This window comes from Simochromis diagramma, unplaced genomic scaffold (assembly GCF_900408965.1).
Source record: "Simochromis diagramma unplaced genomic scaffold, fSimDia1.1 OVJJ01000252.1, whole genome shotgun sequence".
Classification (NCBI taxonomy): domain Eukaryota; kingdom Metazoa; phylum Chordata; class Actinopteri; order Cichliformes; family Cichlidae; genus Simochromis; species Simochromis diagramma.
The window spans coordinates 27,279-50,889 of NW_024386879.1; the positions used below are offsets into that span (position 1 = coordinate 27,279).

The 23,611-nt window shown below is 42.0% G+C and overlaps 1 pseudogene; it reads right to left on the reverse strand.

The window, feature by feature from the left end:
* Positions 1–215: 215 nt before the first annotated feature.
* LOC120733574 lies at positions 216–17,749 on the reverse strand (annotated as a pseudogene).
* Positions 17,750–23,611: the final 5,862 nt, after the last annotated feature.

Genomic DNA, 23,611 nt, shown 5'->3' on the forward strand with positions numbered 1-23,611 from the left:
ACAAACACACACACATGGTCTGCCATACTCATGAAGAGAAATGTCGACATTTTTCAATACAAATATTCCAGAAACATTTAGAGGATAGAGAAGTTTACATTTTCATGTGGAGAAATATTTTAGTAAATCAAAATGATGATGAGCAGCGATAGCCTCCATAAACAGTCACAGGAAAGATCTCCTTTAAAAACTCAGAAACATCAAGAGAACAACTAGAAGATGTGGAGGTACCACCCATAATGTTTGACTGACAGCTGATCTCTGTGCAGAAATGATGGAGAGAAAATAAAATGAAACTAAAACACAGATTTAAACCCACAATATGAAAGACTTCAGTCTATTTGAGCTTAATCAACTCAGCTGTGGCTCCATAAACATAAATCCTCAGTCCAGCATAGAGCGGCTGAGTGAATGTGGTCTGGACTCTGTGGAGGAGAGTCATGGTTTCAGAGACGCTGTAGAAAGGACAAAATACCTGCTCTGTGATCCAGGTACACTCCTACTCTGGAGGAACGAGGACCTGAGACACGGAGTTGGATGTTGTTGTACCAAAATGTATAACTGTTGTTGTTACAATTTAATGCCCAAGATTTGTCATTATGTCCAAATTCACATTTATTACCCCCTCCTTTTCTGCTGATATTCTTGTATGCGACTGCTACACAAACTCCTCCCCCTCTCCACTCCACCTCCCAGTAACAACGCCCAGTCAGACTCTCTCTACTCAGGACCTGAAACCATCCAGTGAATCTGTCTGGATGATCAGAATAAGACTGTTGTTGTTCCACTGCTGCTGCTTTTCTGTTCCCCTCTGATAATAACAGCTCTTTGTTTGCTGTGTTTGGATCCAGTGTGATTTCACATGAATATTTTAAGAATTCAGCTCTGGTCTTTGGCTCTGGTTGTGACAGTAAAACATCCACTTCAGTGACTGTCAGTGAGATGTTTGTCCATTCCTCTCTCAGAATGTCCTGTAGTTTATCTCTGACCTCTGACACAGCTGCTGTCACATCCTCAAAGTAGCTCAGAGGACGGATATTGATGCTGGATGAGTCTGTAGACTCACTGAGTGCTGACAGTGAGGGGTAGTTGTGTAGAAACTGGATGTGATCCTCTGTGTGTGAGAGCTGCTTCAGCTCAGCATCTTTCCTCTTCAGCTCAGTGATCTCCTGCTCCAGCTTCTCCTGAAGCTCTTTGACTCGACTCACTTCAGTTTCCTGCTGGGATCTGATCTGCTGCTTCACATCAGAGCTTCTTTTCTGGATGAGATGGATCAGCTCAGTGAAGATCTTCTCACTGTGCTCCACTGTTTGATCAGCAGACTGATTGATGGCCTCCACCTCCTGTTGAAGCAGCTTCACATCTTTCTCTCTGTCCTGGATTCTCTGCTGGATGTTTTGTCGACTCACCTCCAGCTCTCTCTGCCTCTCAGTCCTTTCTGCTGCAGCTGAGACTGTGTCGTGGCCTTTATGTTCATCCACAGAGCAGAGATAACAGATACTCTGCTGATCAGTACGGCAGAAACATCTTCATCACCTCATCATGACGAGAGCAGATCTTCTCCTGGAGCTTCTTGGAGGGCTCCACCAGCTTGTGTTTCTTGAATGAAGCTGCAACAATATTATGAGTCTGAAGGTGTTTCTCACAATAAGATGCCAGACAGAATAAACAGGATTTGAAGGCTTTCATTTTTCTTCCAGTGCAGACATCACAGGCCACATCTTCAGGTCCAGCATAGCAGTGATCAGCAGGAGCGGCTTGGAGTCCAGTCTTCTTCAGCTCCTCCACTAAATCTGCTAACATGGTGTTTTTCTCCAGGACAGGCCTCGCTGTGAAAGTCCTCCGGCACTGAGGGCAGCTGTAGATTTCTTCTTTTCCTCTTCATCCCAGAAGCTTTTAATACAGTTCATGCAGTAGCTGTGTCCCACAGGGAATAGTCACCGGATCCTTCAGTAGATCCAAACAGACTGAACAGCAGAATTTTGTTTGGTCCATTTGATTCATGTGCTGTGCCGTTTCAAACCGTCTCTCAGTGACTGTCAGACAGTTTCACTTCCTCTGAACAGAAACAACCTCTGTGCTCTGAAGGGAAACAGATCTCTGCTTCTTGTTCACCTCCTACAGGAAATGAGGCTCACCAGCAACTGCATTTACACCATGTTGTTTAGACCCATCCTGATACAGACACATTCTGTGAAGGGAGGCACTAAAGAAATATTCTTACAGAGCGACAAAGAGCCAGTCACATGATGCAGGGTGTGGTATGTTTGGTTACAGCATGCAGTAACAAGTCTGACCCAGTTAAAGTTTAATAGTTTATCTTTACTTGGTGCTTGAAATGTGACATCAACACTCAGCGAGTTCATTTTATATTTCAAAAAGTTCAGCAAAGTTTAGGATGCTGTGATGAATAAAAACTTTATATTTTGACATTTTCTAATCTTAGTTCATTCTCACACTTACAGAATGATGCATGGGAACAACTGACTCCACTAAATCAAACCTATGTTCAAATGAGATTATGATCATTAAATAGTAACAAATATTTAAATTTAGCAACAACAAATGCAGATCAGTCCACAATGTTTACAAAAACAAACAAACAAACATTATTTTGTAGTTTTTCCTGTGTACACAGTCACAGTGGATTTTAAATGAAAACTTTCAAGTTTAATTCAAGGTTTTAGTAAAATTTTGCCTGAACTGTTTAGTAATTTTTCACAAAGTGTCCATGTCAGTAATTCATTCAAATGTATTTTGGTCTTAAACTGATCCAGTAAATGTAACTTTTTCTCACCTACTTAATCGAGTATTTTAGTTGTTTAACTGTCATTATAACTAAACTGAACATCCAAAGCTTTTCTCACTGCAGTTTTGTTGTGCAGTTATAGCAGCACTTTGAATCATCCACAGTTTTATAGAACTGTCTGTTGAATTGTTGTTTTGTTTGGTGCGATGGTTCATTTATTTAAACATTGATGATAATTTGATATATTTGATTATTTATTACTGGTGCAAACAATTCATTTCTTCATGGTGCAAATATATAGTAGACTCAGGAGTTTAACTCAGTTTTCTTGGCCTTTGTTTATCGTTCATTTAAAATCTTAATGGGTAAAGATCATCATAATTACATATGAAATTATATGTACAAATTATATGTTCCATTACACTATTAACAGCACAGATTATACAGCAAACATCAGATTCATGGATGGAGCCAGAGGCTAAATGACTGTTCAGTCCTCTTTAGGAAACGATCTTCATATGACGACAAACACGACAACAATCAGCTGTCAAACTGTACAAGAAGTTCACAGTAATGTAAAAGAAGTTATATCACTTTATTTTTAAATGTACGCACTCAGGGTCAGGACTGAAGGCACTGATCGAGGAAATACTCTAAATATAAATATTCACCTAAACATTCAAAATGATTCAATTGCATGAAAAGAAATATGAACTCTCTACAATACTGGCTTCTGATTGGTTGAAAAAGCAGGTGCTGAACTTCAGAAGAGCTAAACCTGCAAAACTGTGTAAACCCAGAGTGGATGCTGCCCTCTGACCTTTCAGAAGTACGATCTTTTTATGAAGACACAGAGGCAGAGTTATTATTCATCACTTTAAAGATGATATTCGTTATGTTCTTCACTCGTTGTCTAGTAAAGTCCAGAGAATGAGACACATGATTTCAAAACATGCAGCTGCATGTTAGAGATCACAGAGTTCTTCAGTCTTATGAGAACTCATGGAGACTAAATGTCAGACACATCAACAGTAAATGTCGTTCCTCCCCCCGTGAGTTTGTGTCCTCCACACTTGTTTCCACAAACATCTGAGGTTTTTTTTTTTTTTTTTTTTTTTTTTTTTTAAATGACATCAGAAACAGCAGTATGCGACATTACGTGATGGCAGAGCTTCAGTTCATCCTTTGTCATTTTTTTTTTTTTTTTTAATAAAAAAATTTTTTTTTTTAATAAATAGGACAGGGGGAATGAATGACGTCGTTGCCCACCTCTCAATTTTAAATACACTTAGTCATTGAGGGCTAGCAGGAGGGACTATGCGCCTACCTGCTGCTCCTTGGCAGGTAGCTCCATGCCCTCCTGGGTTTTAATTGCACCTTAGAACACATATGCATCAACACTACAATGAGCGGGTGGAGGGAGGTTTGGAGTCTTCTCCCACCCCCATTCTCTGCGGCCTGCTGGAGCGGGGGGGCTAGGAGGAGGAGTTGGCCGTCCGACTGCGGTCTGGGGTGTGGGGCCTCCCTGCTGCTGCGGAGTCGGGGTGGTCTGCCTCTCCCCACCGCAGGGAAAAGGGTAACACCACCTGGGTCTGGGTGCAATTCCCCCCTCCAGGGGCAAGGGTACCTAGACCCGGTTTATAGAGTACGCTTGGGGAGTGTGATTGTGTGTACAGCGTCTCTTTATGTCTGTCTCCATGTTGGTTGAGTGTGGAGTAAGTGCCTATGAGAGCATGAGGGTGGGAATGGATGTTTGTGTCTGTGTGTGCCTGTATGTCTGTGTCTATATGTCAGGTTGGGTATCAGACGCCACCTCTCTGGGGACATCTCAGGCCCTCCAAGGTTTGGAGGCCTATCTCCACCCACCACCACTTCCCCTGCCAGTGGCGGACTCCCTCAGGTGTCGGTGCGTTGGTGGTTCTTTGTGTCTGGGGGTGGGCGTCTGGGTACACACCGGCTCGCTCCTTGGCGGCCGCTTATCGGGGCCTGGAGCCTGGGGCTCGCTCGGGCCACTCCGGAGGTGGGGTGGCCCCGGCCTCTCGGCCTGGGGCTCGGTCACTCAGGCACAGCTGGCTGCCGGCGGAGCTCACGGGCGCGTCACTGCAACTCCCCCTGGCTTCTGCTCCGCGGCTGCTGAGTGAGCCCTCATCTGGGACTCTCCTCAGCTCTTACTGGGACAGTGGCGCGGCTGCCCCTCTGTTGGTCTTCCTTGGTCTCTTGTGTTCTGGGGGCCTCTGGATGTCTGGAGTCTTGATCTCCTCCATACCTGCTTCATGCCCTGGAGGACGGGGCTGTGGCTCCCCACACTCCCTAGCAGATCGTTACATGGAGAAACCTTTGGAATGCAAGCATGCTGATCCACACAGGTATGCACACAGGTGTACACACGGGTATTCACAGACGCGGACTACAGCTTTCTTGGCTGCTGCCTCAAAGCACATTGTGCGCTGTCTATCTTGCGTGCTGCACAATATCGTTTATTATTTAGTAACTATTGATATCTATGACTAGCTAGTTTATTGTGATGGTGCTTTGTTTTCTTTATTATTATGTTGCTCTTTGTTGTTTGCTGTCTCCTCTGTTTGTTTGTTTTTTGTTTGTTTTTTCTTTCTCCATACAGGTGACCCAGGAGTTTGTTTTTTTTTTTTTTGGTTTTTTTTTTTGGTTTTTTTTTTTTCTCTCTCTTCCCCCCCCTTCTCACCGTCTCTTCTCCCCTTTGGTTTTCCTCTCTTTCTCTCCCTCTCTTTCTCTCATTCAAACATCTGAGGTTTGAACAGTGTGCAAAACCACATGTTACAAAGCTGCTGAGCTACTGAATACTGGAATATTTCATTCAATATCACCATCTGACCAAAGGACAAACACAGAGAGGATTAGAGCGCCAAACTTTGTTTCAAACTGTTTCAGATTTTAGAGGCAAAAAGCAGAATTTCTACCTGGACAAAGAAATCAAAGCAGGAGAAAAACAAGCTTTTTACATTTATTCAAAGGCATTATGTGAATGTACTCTGAGCCACAGCCTCCTAAAGTAAAGACATTTGATCATCTAAACCAGACAGAGTCATGTTTTCAGCAGTGTCTGTATCCTTCATATAGACCATGCCATGGTCCACCTAGGGTGACCAGGTGTCTGACTTTATCAGAATCAGAATCAGAATCAGAATACTTTATTAATCCCTGGGGGAAATTATTTTTTGTTACAGTGCTCCATTTTAAACCAACATTAAGACAAGACAGACAATACACTAACTAAGAATAGTACAATATATACATATATACACATACATACTTCACTCATAAATAAATAGTTGGAAAAGAAACATGTGTAGCTGTAGCAGCAAACAGTGTGTTAAGTGGATGCGTTGTACAGGGAGATGGCCACAGGCAGGAATGATTTCCTGTGTCGTTCAGTGGTGCTTTTCGGTAATCTCAGTCTCTCACTGAACGTGCTCCTGTGACTGACCAGCATGCCATGGAGTGGGTGGGAGGTGTTATCCAACATTGTCTTTATCTTGGACAGCATCCGCCTCTCCGACACCACCTTGAGGGTGTCAAGCTCCATCCCCACAACATTACTGGCCTTACGGATTAGTTTATTAAGTCTGTTGGCATCTGCTACCCTCAGCCTGCTCCCCCAGCATGCAACAGCATAGAGGATCGCACTGGCCACAACAGACTCATAGAAAATCCTCAGCATTTTCTGGCATATGTTGAAGGACCTCAGTCGCCTCAAAAAATAGAGACGACTCTGGCCCTTCCTGTAAAGTGCTGTGGTGTTTTTAGCCCAGTCCAGTTTATTGTCAATGTGTACTCCAAGGTATTTATAGTCCTCCACGATGTCAACACTGACCCCCTGGATTGAAACAGGGGTCAAGTGTTTCCTGGTCTTCCTGAAGTCCACGATCAGTTCCTTGGTCTTTGCCACGTTGAGCTGCAGATGATTCTGCTCACACCACGTGACAAAGGAGTCGACCACAGCCCGGTACTCTGTCTCATCATCCCTGCTGATGCATCCAACCACCGCAGAGTCATCAGAAAACTTCTGAAGATGGCAGGTCTCTGTGCAGTGGCTGAAGTCTGTGGTGTAGAGGGTGAAGAGGAAGGGGGAGAGGACAGTCCCCTGTGGTGCCCCTGTGTTGCTGATCACCTTGTCAGACACACACTGTGGGAGACGTACATATTGTGGTCTTCCTGTCAGGTAATCAACAATCCAGGACACCAGAGAAGCATCCACCTGCATCGCTGCTAACTTATCACCCAGGAGGGTCGGCCTGATGGTGTTGAAAGCACTGGAAAAGTCAAAAAACATGACCCTCACAGTGCTCGCCGGCTGGTCCAGATGGGTGTAGACATGATTGAGCAGGTAGATGATGGCGTCCTCAGTTCCGAGACGAGGCTGATAAGCGAACTGAAGGGGATCCAGATGTGGTCTTACAATGGGTCGCAGCTGGTCCAGGATGAGCCTTTCCAGGGTCTTCATGATGTGGGAGGTCAGTGCCACGGGCCTGTAATCCTGGGGGCCACTGGGACGTGGCGTCTTTGGTACAGGGACGAGGCATGATGTCTTCCACATCACTGGGACCCTCTGCAGACTCAGACTCAGCATAAACAGTTTATGAAAGACTCCACTCAGCTGGGGGGCACAGGTCTTGAGGACAAGGGGACTCACTCCATCTGGTCCAGCAGACTTGCCTGAGTGAAGTCTCCTCATTTGCATCTCAACCTGGTATTGAGTGAAGGTGATGGGTGGGGGAGGGGTGTCAGGAATCTCAAGGGAGGCAACATGTGAAGAGAGAGGCTGGCACAGTGGTGTGGCTCTGGATTCCAGGCTGACTACAGGTGAGGTTGTGGGGGTGGGAGCAGACACTGTGGTGTCGAATCTATTGAAAAACAGATTCAACTCATTGGCTCTATTCTCACCTCCCTCAGCTCCCCTGCTGTTGGTTGGCCTGAATCCAGTGATGGTCTTCATGCCCCTCCACACCTCTCTCATGCTGTTCTGCTGGAGTTTCCACTCCAGCTTCCTCCTGTAATTGTCCTTAGCCTCTCTGATCTTGTCCTTTAGTAACACCTGGATCTTCCTCACCTCCTCTTTGTTGCCCCCTCTGAAAGCCCTCTTCTTGTTGTTGAGGAGGGCTTTGATGTCCTTAGTCACCCACGGCTTGTTATTTGGGTAACAATGAACAGTCTGAGCTGGAACAATGGAGTCGGTGCAGAAAGTTATGTAGTCTGTGATACACTCAGTAAGCCCATTGATGTCCTCGGCGTGAGGCTCACAGAGTGTTTCCCAGTCGGTCACCTCGAAACAGCCCTGTAGTTCTGCTAAGGCCTCCTCTGACCACCTCCTAACAGTCCTGGTGGTCACAGGTTCCCTCCTCACAATTGGCACATAGCGAGGGGTGAGGTGAATCAGGTTATGATCTGACCTACCAAGTGGGGGGAGGGAGGAGGAGCTGTATGCATCCTTGACGTTAGCATACAGCAAGTCTAAAGTTTTCTCTCCCCTGGTGGGACAGTCCACATATTGTTTGAATGTTGTTAGTGTATTGTCCAGTGAAACATGGTTGAAGTCACCCGAGATCACAATAAAGGCACTCGGGTGCTGAGTCTGTAACCGAGCTATGGCAGAGTGGATAGTGTCACATGCAGCTGTGGGGTTAGCAGAGGGGGGTACATAAACAGCCACCAAGATGACGTGAGAGAATTCCCTGGGTAAATAATACGGCCTGAGTCCAACAGCACACAGTTCAGTGTCCGGGCAACAAATCTTTTCTTTGATTGTTATGTTGGCAGGGTTACACCACCGGTTGTTAACTAGAACAGCAAGCCCACCTCCTTTCCGCTTACCGCTAGCGATGCTGTCCCTGTCCGCCCGAACAGTGTGGAAGCCGTTCACGGAAGTCCCACTTTATGTGGGACTACACAGCGCTCAGTCCTTGTTTCCCTGTGCCACACACACATTGAGCCAATGTCCAGTTTTTTTATTGACTCTAGTTTCTGTCGATCGGTAGGCCCACAAAAAAACCCTGTACAGGAAGTAGATTTCATCTCTCTGATAAAAGGAGTTCTAATCCCTGATCCTATGAGTCTGACCCAGTAGATAATATTGATATGATCATATTTATGCCTTTGTTGTTTCACAAAGGGTTAAAAACATTCACAGGTTGGACTGTGGTTCTCCTTTTAGCGTCTCTGCTGGAATTTTAACTGTGAACCTCTTAGATCCAAACTTCTGAACTGCTCATCTCACAGAGGACAAAAGGGAAGAACCCCGAATCTCTTCTTCACCTCACTTTTATACCTGCTCACCCTTTCTCCCCCCTTCCCTCAGTGGACGCCACATCTTCACACTTGGGCCAATCAGGTTGTTGACATTTGATCATCTGATGTCCACCCACACCTCATCTCTCTCTCTCTCTGATTTACAAGATTTAACACAAAGTTTAAACTTTAAAATCACTTCATTACATTTTCTTTGTTATTCTTAACACAGAAAATTCACATTCAAAAACTTAACACAGAATAAAACAGAGTAGCCAGTAGTGGGACATGGTTCCAGCAACTCTGATGGTGACGGCCCGTTTGAAGCTGAAGCTCCGGCACATGAGTCAAAAAATCAACACACTGCTTCAGAAACGCTGTGCTGAGGCTTGGTTTGACTGAACAGAGTCACGTGATCAATGACGTCTGAAGCTTCATTCAGCACGTCACTGCTTCAGTACCTGATTCAATGATTTATAAGGAATTGAACCATTGGTGGGATTTGTGCTGTGTTTTGGTGATTTTGTGAGAGCGAATCAGTGTGTGACATAATTATAGACATGGAGCCAGGAAGAGAGGACGCTCTGCCTGTTCCTGAATAAAAACCAGTTCATCAGCATTTCTGCTCCCAGGTCTAAAATGTACATAAGAAATATGATGTACACATAATTATAATGATATAACTTATAGTATATTATATATAAACGTACCAGTCTGCTGGTTAATTACATAATCAGGTGGAGGCAGTGACCTCACAACCTCCTATAAGCTTTAAGTTAAGGTTACTTTATTTATACCCACAGGTAAATTTGCTTTACAGAACAATGATAGCATTTGGCCTCCCTTCACAAACACACACACCTAATGAAACCTGACAAAACACATATTTAGTAATTAAACAAAATGAATCAAATCAAAAACAATTCTTCTTGAGTTCAGTGACAGCAGCAGGGACAAAGCTGTTTTTATAATGCTTTGTCCTGCATCTTGGAACTAGAAACCTCCGTCCTGAAGAAAGAAGCTAAATCCACCCCGTAGAGGATGGGAACCATTTTTAAGGATTGATTAAGCATCTGTGGTACCTGTTTAGAGTACAGGGAGTCTAAACAGGCCTGTGACTCATCTATCAGACGACTGGACCATCTCACTCACTAATTCAGTGAATGTTTCTCTGTGACAGAGGTCTGACTGAACCATGCCACCAAACAAAAAGATAAAACAGACTCAATAAAAGAACAAGAAAACAAAGTTCAAATCTTTCGCTCAATGTGGAAATGAGCAAGTTTCCTGAGGCAGTAAAGGCACTGGTGACCCTTTTTACAGACCGATTTGCAATAAAAGTTCAGTTTTTCATTGATTATGGTCCCAAGATATTTATATGATTGCACTTGCTCTATTTTCTGACCTTTAATTAAAGTGACTCTGTGCCCATTTTGTTGTTTCCTAAAATCAATAACCATATCTTTGGTTTTAGATATGTTCAATTGGAGATAAGACTCCTCCCACCACTGAACAAAGTCATCAATGATTGGACCGTGGTGAGTTTCACCCTCTTTCAGTAAGCTGACAATAACAAAGTCATCTGTAGATTTAATGATGGCCCTGTTTTCATATCTGCTCTGACACATGTTTGTAAAGAGAATGAATAATAAGGGCGATAAGAGACACCCTGGAGGAGAAGCTGTGGAGGAGAACACTGGGTCAGACAGAACCCCATTTATTCTCACTCTTTGTGACCTGTCAGTTAAAAGATCTAAAATCCAGCAAACCAGGTTTTTCCTGATTTCAAACTCTTCTAAAAGTCTTTTCATTAAAATATGGGGCTGTATTGTATTAAAAGCTGAAGAAAAATCAATGAAAAGAAGTCTTGCTAAAGTCCCTTTACTCTCTACTCGCCTCTGTCAGTGCGCCCCAGGGCAGCTGTAGCTACAATGTAGCTTGCCATCGCCAGTGTGTGAATGGGTGGACTGAATGTAGTGTGAAGCGCTTTGGGATCCTTAGGGACTAGAAAAGCGCTATACAAATGCAGGCCATTTACCATCTACATGTTTAAGAATCAGATTTAGTCCAGTCAAAAGCACGTCCTGCACTCCTCTGTTGGGCCTTTACGCAAACTGCATTGGATCCAGCTGATATTCAATCTCTTCCATAATCACATTTCTGATGATGTTTTCAAAGACTTTCATGACAACTCAGGTGAGGCAACAGGCCTGAAGTCATTCAGGACGTTTGGACGACTAGATTTAGGGACATGAACGACGACAGCTTCCTTCCAAAGCGAGGGCACATTTTGTATTTGAAAGGATTTATTAAAAATAAGCTGAAATTTAGGACTGAGCTCTTTAGCACAAGATTTAATTAGGCGGCACTAATGTTATCAGGGCCCTGGCTCTTGTTCACATTAACTGTATGAAAGGCCTTTTGGACATCGCTGAGTTCAGTGATGAAGTGTTGAGTATCTTTCAGTTTCTGTTTCAGTTCAGAAGAACTAAAACGAGCATCAAGCATATTCAAATCTCTGTCTGACTTAAAACCGTCTACAATGATCTGACTGCTGCTCTGGGGATTTTGAAACCCTGATATGGTTTTCATACAAGTCCAGGCAGACCCAAATTTTTTGCAGCAAATTTGCTTTCAAGAAGGTTTTTGTAGATCTGTTTTGCTTTCAAGAGCTGGATTTTCAAGTCTTTGGTGACTGCCTGAAAGTCAGTAACAGCCCCCTCTTTAAAAGCCTGTCTCTTTTTCCTTAAACAGGATTTGATGCATTTGGTGACCCATGGCTTATTGTTAGGGTACACTTTAGCACGCTTAAGGGGTATAATCATGTCTTTACAAAAACTGCATATGAGCTAACATCCACCAAAGCATCAAGACTGAATAAAAACTTCCCAATCTGTAAATTGAAAACATTCTTGCAAGGTAAGCACAGATTCTTCTGACCACATGATTGATTGATGATAACATAATTTTATCACCCCCCCAAAAATTCATGTTCAAAGCAACATATCAGCCCGATATCACACAGAAGTGTCACATGACATCAAACACAAGCTGTCAGCTCTGCAGAGTGGGCAATCATAATGAAGCAGTTCATTATAAGCTGCAGACTCAAGCTGCTCTTCATATATTTGTCCACCAGATGTCACCAAAGAGGACTGTGATGAAAGCTTCGAGTAATGAACCGTTTTTCATTACAAGCTTGGCCAACTGACTACAATCTACAATAAACTAATATGGCTTTTCAATCCTCTCTTCAATCACTTGGTACCACCAGGAACCTTTAAATGGGCACTCAAGCTGCCTGGAGACTGTTTTGTCGTGCACATCAGAGAAACCACAGGTAAGACAATCTTATCCAAAAGGTCAGTGTAACAGTATTGTTTTCCACCAGCTTAACCAAACTTCCCACACTAACTGAAATTTCTTTTCCCAGGCAAACATTAAACAGCAGCAGCTGGAAAACTGGAAAACCTAAAGCCAAATAATCCATAAAACATAACAAACTTTTGTATGAGTGAGTATTGATAAACTGAGCAGAATTAAACCTCAGTGAAACCACATATAAGTTCTGGTAACTGGCACATATTTATGTTTAATATGTTGTTTTATATTTTGATCAGTTTCAGGTGTTTGTGCGACTGTGTTAACCATCAGTAAAACCACATATAAATCACACTTCTGTGTTTAACAATTACAACACTTGATGCTGTTTTTCTGATTCAGGATTATGTGTGTGATGAGTTGGCCACACAGTTCTTATCTTTCTGCTTCAGACACACACAAAACTGCCGAGGTTGAAGCTTCAGTCTCTTTCTACCCCAGGTCTCACCACATTTCCAAAATGTAAACTCTGAGTCTCATAAGAAATGTGGTTCAAAAAGATGTGCTGATCTATGAATGCATCCTTACTGAAAGCTAAAGATGTCCAGCAGACAAAAACAGCAGCTGAATGAACAGTTATCATGAGCGAGTGTACAAACACTATCACAGGAAATAACAGAAATAAACTGGAGTTTCCATTTATACCTGTAGTATTTTTTCAGCTCCATGTCATCTTCCAATATGTCAAAATATGATTTCATTGTATCTTAAACAAATACAAACTTCTTTCTTTTCCCAGAATTTAGACAAATGAACAAAAAATAAATGATTATTTATTTAGGTATTAAAATAGGAAAAATCAGTTTAAATTAGAGCACCATTAAAACAAGAAATTAGCACAGAAATGCCAAAACACAAAAACAGAACAATAAAGTGTCTTTAAAAATGATTCAAAAACAGTTGTAGGAGCAGTTTTATGAACCATGTTCTGTTAATATACTGACTAACCAGCAGCAACACTCTGACTCAGTGTTTCCATCTGTGTTTGTTTCCATCTTTACAGTCAGGCAGAAACATCTCACAGCAGCTGGAAAAACCAGTGAGCACACTTTAGAGGAAAAAAGTGAAAGTTTATGTTCAACTGTAAAATATTCTCTGTAATGTAAATTGTTCTGCTCTCTGACAAACCATCAGAGGTGCAGCACGTGTATCATTTGGTGTTTGAAGCAGAAACAAAAGCAAAGAGTTAAAGGAAGACACATTTGAAGAAGAAGGAAAATGAAAACAAGACGTCACTGAGCAACAACCTGACAGAACGAGAGCCAACAGTTTACTATCAGAACTGAGGCTGATCATTAACAGGGAGCAGCAGGTAACAAGGTCATCAGCAGTGGAGGAAAGTATGGAAGTAATACTCAGCTTCATATTTGAAGATACTCGAGTATCTTAGCTGCAGGTCTGGAACAATGGTTTTATTTCCTTTCCCATTAAACATCTCACACAGCCCCTCATCTGTGACCCTTAGCAAACCCACTGGATATCTACCTGCACATAAAGGAGATCAGATCAGTTCCATCTAGACCAGCTGTAACAGGAAAATGCTGCTTACACTTTGATGCATCACTTTCAGTTTGTCATATAAGACAATATATCAGATTGAGGCATTATTTTCCTGCAGTGAGTAAATCTACTTTGTACTTTACTCTTTTCTTTTAGGTAAAGGCTCTAAACAGCACTTGTACACTGTGGAAATCCCATAAGAACGTCTCCTGAACTCTGAAAAATAACAAAACAAAGACTAAAAGGAGGTCATGGGTGCTGATGATGATGATGATGATGACGAGGAGGAGTAGCGTGCATTTAAAAAGTGACTGATGTCCTAGTATACAACAGAACAGTGTCTCTACAAACTTATGAAAACATGACAGTCTTGCATTAGTTTGTATTCTTATGATTTCAAAAAACGAGGGAAAAATCTCCTTGAAATCCACAATTCCTTTTTGTTATTTCTTAGTGTGTGACGTATTTTATTGGCTTTATGATTGGTGCAAACAGTTTCCTGATTCATAATGGAAATAGATTTTAGACACAGGAGGAACACGCAGTGATCAGCAGGAGCAGCTTGGAGTCCAGTCTTCTTCACACTGAGGAGGGACATATATGCAGGAACAGTTGTCATAACTGTTACAACCACCAGATGGCGAAAGAGTCCCACTGCAACTTTAAGCCATGAAGGATGTGTCTTGATGTTTGCTTGTGATAAATCTGCTTTATGTGAGTCTTTTTCAGAGAGTAACAGTAATATGTCTGATTATATGTCTTTAATCAGTAAAGTCTCGCTTTGCTAGAAATAAATAAATAATAAAATTGTAAACATGCAGCTGTATGTTAGAAGTCAAAGGGTCCTTAAGTCTTCTGTAAATTGACGGGGATCAAATGAAGGACACAAGTATCTGTTCTTACTCTAATAAATGCTGCTTTAATATCCAACAGACTATTTTCCTTCCTCATCAGCAGTAAACAGCTCGACTGCGTCTGTGCATTTGTGTCCTCCATACTTGTTTCCACAGACATCTCAGGCTTGATGCCACGATGCAGTGTAGAAACCTGACAACCCTCTGACTCATGTTCAAATGTTCAAGGACATTTCTCAGGATCATGTATGACCCCTTTTTGACATTTGGACTTTCATTAATAATATTTGTGTTTCTGAGTCATTTTTGTGGAGACTTCTGTCCAACGTAGTGTCCAAATGAAGCCTGAAGCTTTTCTTCACCCTCTTGTCAGATGGTCAGCAACAAAACTCTGTTCCAACCAATGTCTGATAAGAGATGAGACACAGCAGCTGAGCAAATGATCATTTCATGCTGAAGACATCCTCAGACAGAATTAAACACATACATAAACACAGCCTGGTGCCAATAACACAGCTAATGACACTGCTGTATCACTGGCTTTACTGATTAAAGACCATATCTGAAGGAAATCTTTGAACACAACAGAAAGTGACCTTTTAAACCTGCGACACTGATGCTGCATTCAAGGACCATTACAAACATCTGAAAGGACTTAAGAACATGAAGAAAATGTGACTTGTTTCTCTGTAATGAAGCTGTTTTAGTGAAGAAAGTTGAAAGGTCACAGAGCGACTGCTGAATCTTCTGCTCTAAACATGAACTCTGAACTTTGTGATGCTTCAGGAGGAAAACTGCTTCAGTTATTCTCTCAGATTAGTTTCATATTTTCTGCATCAGATTTGAGTGAGATCCTGGAATGAAGACAGAAGAAAAGACTTTGTTCAAAGTTTGATTTATAGTCAAACCTTCCAGTTTATTCACACAATAAAACATCAACACAATATATGAATTCATTCATTAAAATCACAGTTTTTCCTCATTTGTTTGATGATTTTGACAAAAACAAACACAAACACACACACGGTCTGCCATACTCATGAAGAGAAATGTCGACATTTTTCAATACAAATATTCCAGAAACATTTAGAGGATAGAGAAGTTTACATTTTCATGTGGAGAAATATTTTAGTGAATCAAAATGATGATGAGCAGTGATAGCCTCCATAAACAGTCACAGGAAAGATCTCCTTTAAAAACTCAGAAACATCAAGAGAACAACTAGAAGATGTGGAGGTACCACCCATAATGTTTGACTGACAGCTGATCTCTGTGCAGAAATGATGGAGAGAAAATAAAATGAAACTAAAACACAGATTTAAACCCACAATATGAAAGACTTCAGTCTATTTCACTTTAATCAACTCAGCAGTGTCTCCATATTTATAGTAAAACCAGAGTCCAGCATAGAGCGGCTGAGTGAATGTGGTCTGGACTCTGTGGAGGAGAGTCATGGTTTCAGAGACGCTGTAGAAGGACAAAATACCTGCTCTGTGATCCAGGTACACTCCTACTCTGGAGGAACGAGGACCTGAGACACGAGTTTGGATGTTGTTGTACCAAAATGTATAACTGTTGTTGTAATACTCTAATGACCAAGATTTGTCATTACGTCCAAATCCACATTCATTACCCCCTCCTTTTCTGCTGATATTCTTGTATGCGACTGCTACTCGAATTCCTCCCCCTCTGCACTCCACCTCCCAGTAACAACGTCCAGTCAGACTCTCTCTACTCAGGACCTTCCACCAGTAAGTGAATCTGTCTGGATGATCAGAATAAGACTGTTGTTGATTCATTAATGTTACTTTTCTGTTCCCCTCTGATAATAACAGCTCTTTGTATGCTGTGTTTGGATCCAGTGTGATTTCACATGAATATTTTAAGAATCCAGCTCTGGTCTTTGGCTCTGGTGGATCTGACAGTAAAACATCCACTTCAGTGACTGTCAGTGAGATGTTTGTCCATTCCTCTCTCAGAATGTCCTGTAGTTTATCTCTGACCTCTGACACAGCTGCTGTCACATCCTCAAAGTAGCTCAGAGGACGGATATTGATGCTGGATGAGTCTGTAGACTCACTGAGTGCTGACAGTGAGGGGTAGTTGTGTAGAAACTGGATGTGATCCTCTGTGTGTGAGAGCTGCTTCAGCTCAGCATCTTTCCTCTTCAGCTCAGTGATCTCCTGCTCCAGCTTCTCCTGAAGCTCTTTGACTCGACTCACTTCAGTTTCCTGCTGGGATCTGATCTGCTGCTTCACATCAGAGCTTCTTTTCTGGATGAGATGGATCAGCTCAGTGAAGATCTTCTCACTGTGCTCCACTGTTTGATCAGCAGACTGATTGATGGCCTCCACCTCCTGTTGAAGCAGCTTCACATCTTTCTCTCTGTCCTGGATTCTCTGCTGGATGTTTTGTCGACTCACCTCCAGCTCTCTCTGCCTCTCAGTCCTTTCTGCTGCAGCTGAGACTGTGTCGTGGCCTTTATGTTCATCCACAGAGCAGAGATAACAGATACTCTGCTGATCAGTACGGCAGAACATCTTCATCACCTCATCATGACGAGAGCAGATGTTCTCCTGGAGCTTCTTGGAGGGCTCCACCAGCTTGTGTTTCTTGAATGAGCTGCTACATAATGAGGCTGAAGGTGTTTCTCACAGTAAGATGCCAGACAGACTAAACAGGACTTGAAGGCTTTCATTTTTCTTCCAGTGCAGACATCACAGGCCACATCTTCAGGTCCAGCATAGCAGTGATCAGCAGGAGCAGCTTGGAGTCCAGTCTTCTTCAGCTCCTCCACTAAATCTGCTAACATGGTGTTTTTCACCAGGACAGGCCTCGCTGTGAAAGTCTGTCTGCACTGAGGGCAGCTGTAGATTTTCTTCTTTTCCTCTTCATCCCAGAAGCTTTTAATACAGTTCATGCAGTAGCTGTGTCCACAGGGAATAGTCACCGGATCCTTCAGTAGATCCAAACAGACTGAACAGCAGAATTTTGTTTGATCCATTTGATTCATGTGCTGTGCCGTTTCACCGTCTCTCAGTGACTGTCAGACAGTTTCACTTCCTCTGAACAGAAACAACCTCTGTGCTCTGAAGGGAAACAGATCTCTGCTCTTGTTCACCTCCTACAGGAAATGAGGCTCACCAGCAACTGCATTTACACCATGTTGTTTAGACCCATCCTGATACAGACACATCTGTGAAGGGAGGCACTAAAGAAATATTCTTACAGAGCGACCAAGAGCCAATCACATGATGCAGGGTGTGGTATGTTTGGTTACAGCATGCAGTAACAAGTCTGACCCAGTTAAAGTTTAATAGTTTATCTTTACTTGGATGTTTGAAATGTGACAGTCAACACTCAGCGAGTTCATTTTATATTTCAAAAAGTTCAGCAAAGTTTAGGATGCTGTGATGAATAAAATAAATCAAACTTTATATTTTGACATTTTCTAATCTTAGTTCATTCTCACACTTACAGAATGATGCATGGGAACAACTGACTCCACTAAATCAAACCTATGTTCAAATGAGATTATGATCATTAAATAGTAACAAATATTTAAATTTAGCAACAACAAATGCAGATCGCTCCACAGTGTTTACAAAAACAAACAAACAAACATTATTTTGTAGTCTTTCCTGTGTACACAGTCACAGTGGAGTTTAAATGCAAACTTTCAAGTTTAATTCAAGGTTTTAGTAAAATTTTGCCTGAACTGTTTAGTAATTTTTCAGAAAGTGTCCATGTCAGTAATTCATTCAAATGTATTTTGGTCTTAAACTGATCCAGTAAATGTAACTTTTTCTCACCTACTTAATCGAGTATTTTAGTTGTTTAACTGTCATTATAACTAAACTGAACATCCAAAGCTTTTCTCACTGCAGTTTTGTTGTGCAGTTATAGCAGCACTTTGAATCATCCACAGTTTTATAGAACTGTCTGTTGAATTGTTGTTTTGTTTGGTGCAATGCTTGCTTTTATTTGAACATTGATGATAATTTGATATATTTGATTATTTATTACTGGTGCAAACAATTCATTTCTTCATGGTGCAAATATATAGTAGACTCAGGAGTTTAACTCAGTTTTCTTGGCCTTTGTTTATCATTCATTTAAAATCTTAATGGGTAAAGATCATCATAATTACATATGAAATTATATGTACAAATTATATGTTCCATTACACTATTAACAGCACAGATTATACAGCAAACATCAGACTCATGGATGGAGCCAGAGGCTAAATGACTGTTCAGTCCTCTTTAGGAAACGATCTTCATATGACGACAAACACGACAACAATCAGCTGTCAAACTGTACAAGAAGTTCACAGTAATGTAAAAGAAGTTATATCACTTTATTTTTAAATGTACGCACTCAGGGTCAGGACTGAAGACACTGATCGAGAAAATACTCTAAATATAAATATTCACCTAAACATTCAAAATTATTCAATTGCATGAAAAGAAATATGAACTCTCTACAATACTGGCTTCTGATTGGCTGAAAAAGCAGGTGCTGAACTTCAGAAGAGCTAAAGCTGCAAAACTGTGTAAACCCAGAGTGGATGCTGCCCTCTGACCTTTCAGAAGTACGATCTTTTTATGAAGACACAGAGGCAGAGTTATTATTCATCACTTTAAAGATGATATTCGTTACATGTTCTTCACTCGTTGTCTAGTAAAGTCCAGAGAATGAGACACATGATTTGAAAACATACAGCTGCATGTTAGAGATCACAGAGTTCTTCAGTCTTATGAGAACTCATGGAGACTAAATGTCAGACACATCAACAGTAAATGTCGTTCCTCCCCCCGTGAGTTTGTGTCCTCCACACTTGTTTACACAAACATCTGAGGTTTGAACAGTGTGCAAAACCACATGTTACAAAGCTGCTGAGCTACTGAATACTGGAATATTTCATTCAATATCACCATCTGACCAAAGGACAAACACAGAGAGGATTAGAGCGCCAAACTTTGTTTCAAACTGTTTCAGATTTTAGAGGCAAAAAGCAGAATTTCTACCTGGACAAAGAAATCAAAGCAGGAGCAAAACAAGCTTTTTACATTTATTCAAAGGCATTATGTGAATGTACTCTGAGCCACAGCCTCCTAAAGTAAAGACATTTGATCATCTAAACCAGACAGAGTCATGTTTTCAGCAGTGTCTGTATCCTCCATATAGACCATGCCATGGTCCACCTAGGGTGAGCAGGTGTCTGAGTTTATGTGGGACTACACAGCGCTCAGTCCTTGTTTGCCTGTGCCACACACACATTGAGCCAATGTCCAGTTTTTTTATTGACTCTAGTTTCTGTCGATCGGTAGGCCCACAAAAAAACCCTGTACAGGAAGTAGATTTCATCTCTCTGATAAAAGGAGTTCTAATCCCTGATCCTATGAGTCTGACCCAGTAGATAATATTGATATGATCATATTTATGCCTTTGTTGTTTCACAAAGGGTTAAAAACATTCACAGGTTGGACTGTGGTTCTCCTTTTAGCGTCTCTGCTGGAATTTTAACTGTGAACCTCTTAGATCCAAACTTCTGAACTGCTCATCTCACAGAGGACAAAAGGGAAGAACCCCGAATCTCTTCTTCACCTCACTTTTATACCTGCTCACCCTTTCTCCCCCCTTCCCTCTGTGGACGTCACATCTTCACACTTGGGCCAATCAGGTTGTTGATATTTGATCATCTGATGTCCACCCACACCTCATCTCTCTCTGACTCACAAGATTTAACACAAAGTTTAAACTTTAAAATCACTTCATTACATTTTCTTTGTTATTCTTAACACAGAAAATTCACATTCAAAAACTTAACACAGAATAAAACAGAGTAGCCAGTAGTGGGACATGGTTCCAGCAACTCTGATGGTGACGGCCCGTTTGAAGCTGAAGCTCCGGCACGTGTGTCAAAAAATCAACACACTGCTTCAGAAACGCTGTGCTGAGGCTTGGTTTGACTGAACAGAGTCACGTGATCAATGACGTCTGAAGCTTCATTCAGCACGTCACTGCTTCAGTACCTGATTCAATGATTTATAAGGAGTTGAACCATTGGTGGGATTTGTGCTGTGTTTTGGTGATTTTGTGAGAGCGAATCAGTGTGTGACATAATTATAGACATGGAGCCAGGAAGAGAGGACGCTCTGCCTGTTCCTGAATAAAAACCAGTTCATCAGCATTTCTGCTCCCAGGTCTAAAATGTACATAAGAAATATGATGTACACATAATTATAATGATATAACTTATAGTATATTATATATAAACGTACCAGTCTGCTGGTTAATTACATAATCAGGTGGAGGCAGTGACCTCACAGCACAATACTCACAGCTATTATAATATTGTGCTTTACATTGTTATATTTAGTGTATTTTTTATTACTAACAAACTACAAGAAGTCACAAGCAACAGGAGAACACACCATGGCACATGTTTACACAAGAACGTTTTATTCATCTAAATTATTTATTATTAAAATCGACATAACAGAATTTTTTTCACGTAAAACAAATACATGTTCAAAGCACCATATCAGCCCGATATCAGACACAACTGTCACGTGACATTAAAGAGAAGCTGTCAGTTCATCTCTGCAGAGTGGGCAATCATAATGAAGCAGTTCATTATAAGCTGTAGATTCAAGCTGCGCTTCATAGTTTTGTCCACCAGATGTCACCAAACAGGACTGTGTTGAAAAGCTTCGAGTAATGAACCGTTTTTCAATCCAAGCTTCAGAAAGCTTCATTTGGACATCAGAGGCCGTCTGATGTTAACTGGCAGCCCTTTATAGACTGCTGCTACTTTACCCTGAAGCCAAACCACTATCTGGGGTTACACACTGAACTAAGCTACACACACATTTCACACACAATCAAGAGAAACCACAGGTAAGACAATCGTATCCAAAATTCTTGTCTGCAAGCAAAATACAAAAACATAAGAACAAGCAAAATATAAGAACGGGTAAATCTGAGGATTATAAACAAACATTCAATAAAACATAACAAACTTTTGTTTGAGTTAAATATCAATATTAAAACCACCCATGTGTGTTTATATGGTTAAGTAATGAAGACGACCTTCATTATACCCTCACACACACACACACACACACACACACACACACACACACACACACACACACACGGTCAGATTCTTGGTGAGGTCTGTTATTAAAATCACTGTTACTCTATTTTCTGATTCATTATACTGGTTAACAAGGCAGTACTCCAGGAGGATTTCACAAAGCTTCAGTCACAGCTGAGACACTCGGAGGCTGTGACAAGGAATACAGACCATCACAGACTACAAGCCCACTCTGCAGACTGTTGTTGGTGTCATGTAATTAATGTATTCGCAGTGCTTATTTTCTTATTATATTGTTTTATGTATTTTAATAAGAGAGGCTTTTAGAAACTAAGCTCAGACGAGACAAAAACAAGGTTAGAGGGTGACAGGTTGCCCTGGCAACAGACTTTAGAAAGAGGAAGTTTAGTGCAGAGCTGCACCGGAAATCTGACGCAAAAAGAAAGAGGAACTAACTGAGTGTGTGTGTGACGTGCTGCAGAAATATAACCATGCTGGCTGCTACTGCTTTCAGACCTGAGCGTGTGTGTTGGTGTGTTCAGGTCTCCGTCTCCGGAAATGTAAAATAAAGATCATTTTTTGAGCTTTGACCACTCTGAGTACAGTCTTTTTCTGCCGCCAAAAGAATTCAAAAGAACTGAATTTAATATTGGTTTCATGTCTTTACCGGATGAGCTAAACAAATTCTTCGCTCGCTTTGAGGCACAGACCTTCACCCCCGCACAGAGGACCCCCCCAACGATCGGGTGGTGAGACTATCCCCAGACAGTGTGTGGACGTCCCTTGCTAGGATCACTCAAAGCCCCAGGTCCTGACAACATCCCGGGACGAGCACTGAAGAACTGTGCTGCAGAACTCACAGATGTCTTCACAGACATCTTTAATACATCACTGAGCCAGACTGTCGTTCCCACATGCCTCAAAGCCTCCACCATCATTGCTGTACCGAAGAAGTCATCTCCCTCCTGCTTTCATGACTACTGTCTGGTCACACTTACCTCCATCATTATGAAGCAATTTTAACCGCCCTTCACTCAGCCTTCACACATCTGGACACTAGAGACTCATATGTTAGCCTCCAGCACAAGAACACTGAGTACAGGGGCCCCGTAAGGATGTGTGTTGAGCCCCCTTCTCTTCACTCTGCTGAACCACGACTGCACACCATCACACAGCTCCAACCTTTTTATCAAGTTTGCAGACGACACAACTGTGGTAGGTCCCATCAGCAACAACTATGAGCCCTACTACAGCTGTGAAGTTTACTATCTGTCCGAGTGGTGCAGTAACAACAACCTGTCCCTGAATGTGGAGAAGACTAAGGAGATCTTCATAGACTTCAAGAAAACTCAAACCCTGCACACCCCACTAACCATCACTGGTGCTGCTGTGGAGAGGGTAAGCAGCTGCACCAAGTTCCTGGGTGTGCACATCTCAGAAGATCTCTCCTGGTCAAAAAACACAGCACCACTGATCAGTAAAGCCCAACAGTGACTCTACCTCCTCCGCAAACTGAGTAGAATGAGAGCATCAACCCCCATTATGAGCACAGAGGCACTGTTGAGAGTATCCTCACCAGCTGCATCACTGTGTGGTATGGCTCCTGCACTGGGTCCTGCTGGAAAACGTTACAACAGGTAGTGAGCAGAGGTGGGACCAAGTCATTGTTTTGCAAGTCTCAAGTCTTTATCCTCAAGTCTCAAGTCAAGTCTCAAGTAATGTCAGGCAAGTCAGAGTCGAGTCTCAAGTCTGAAATTTTGA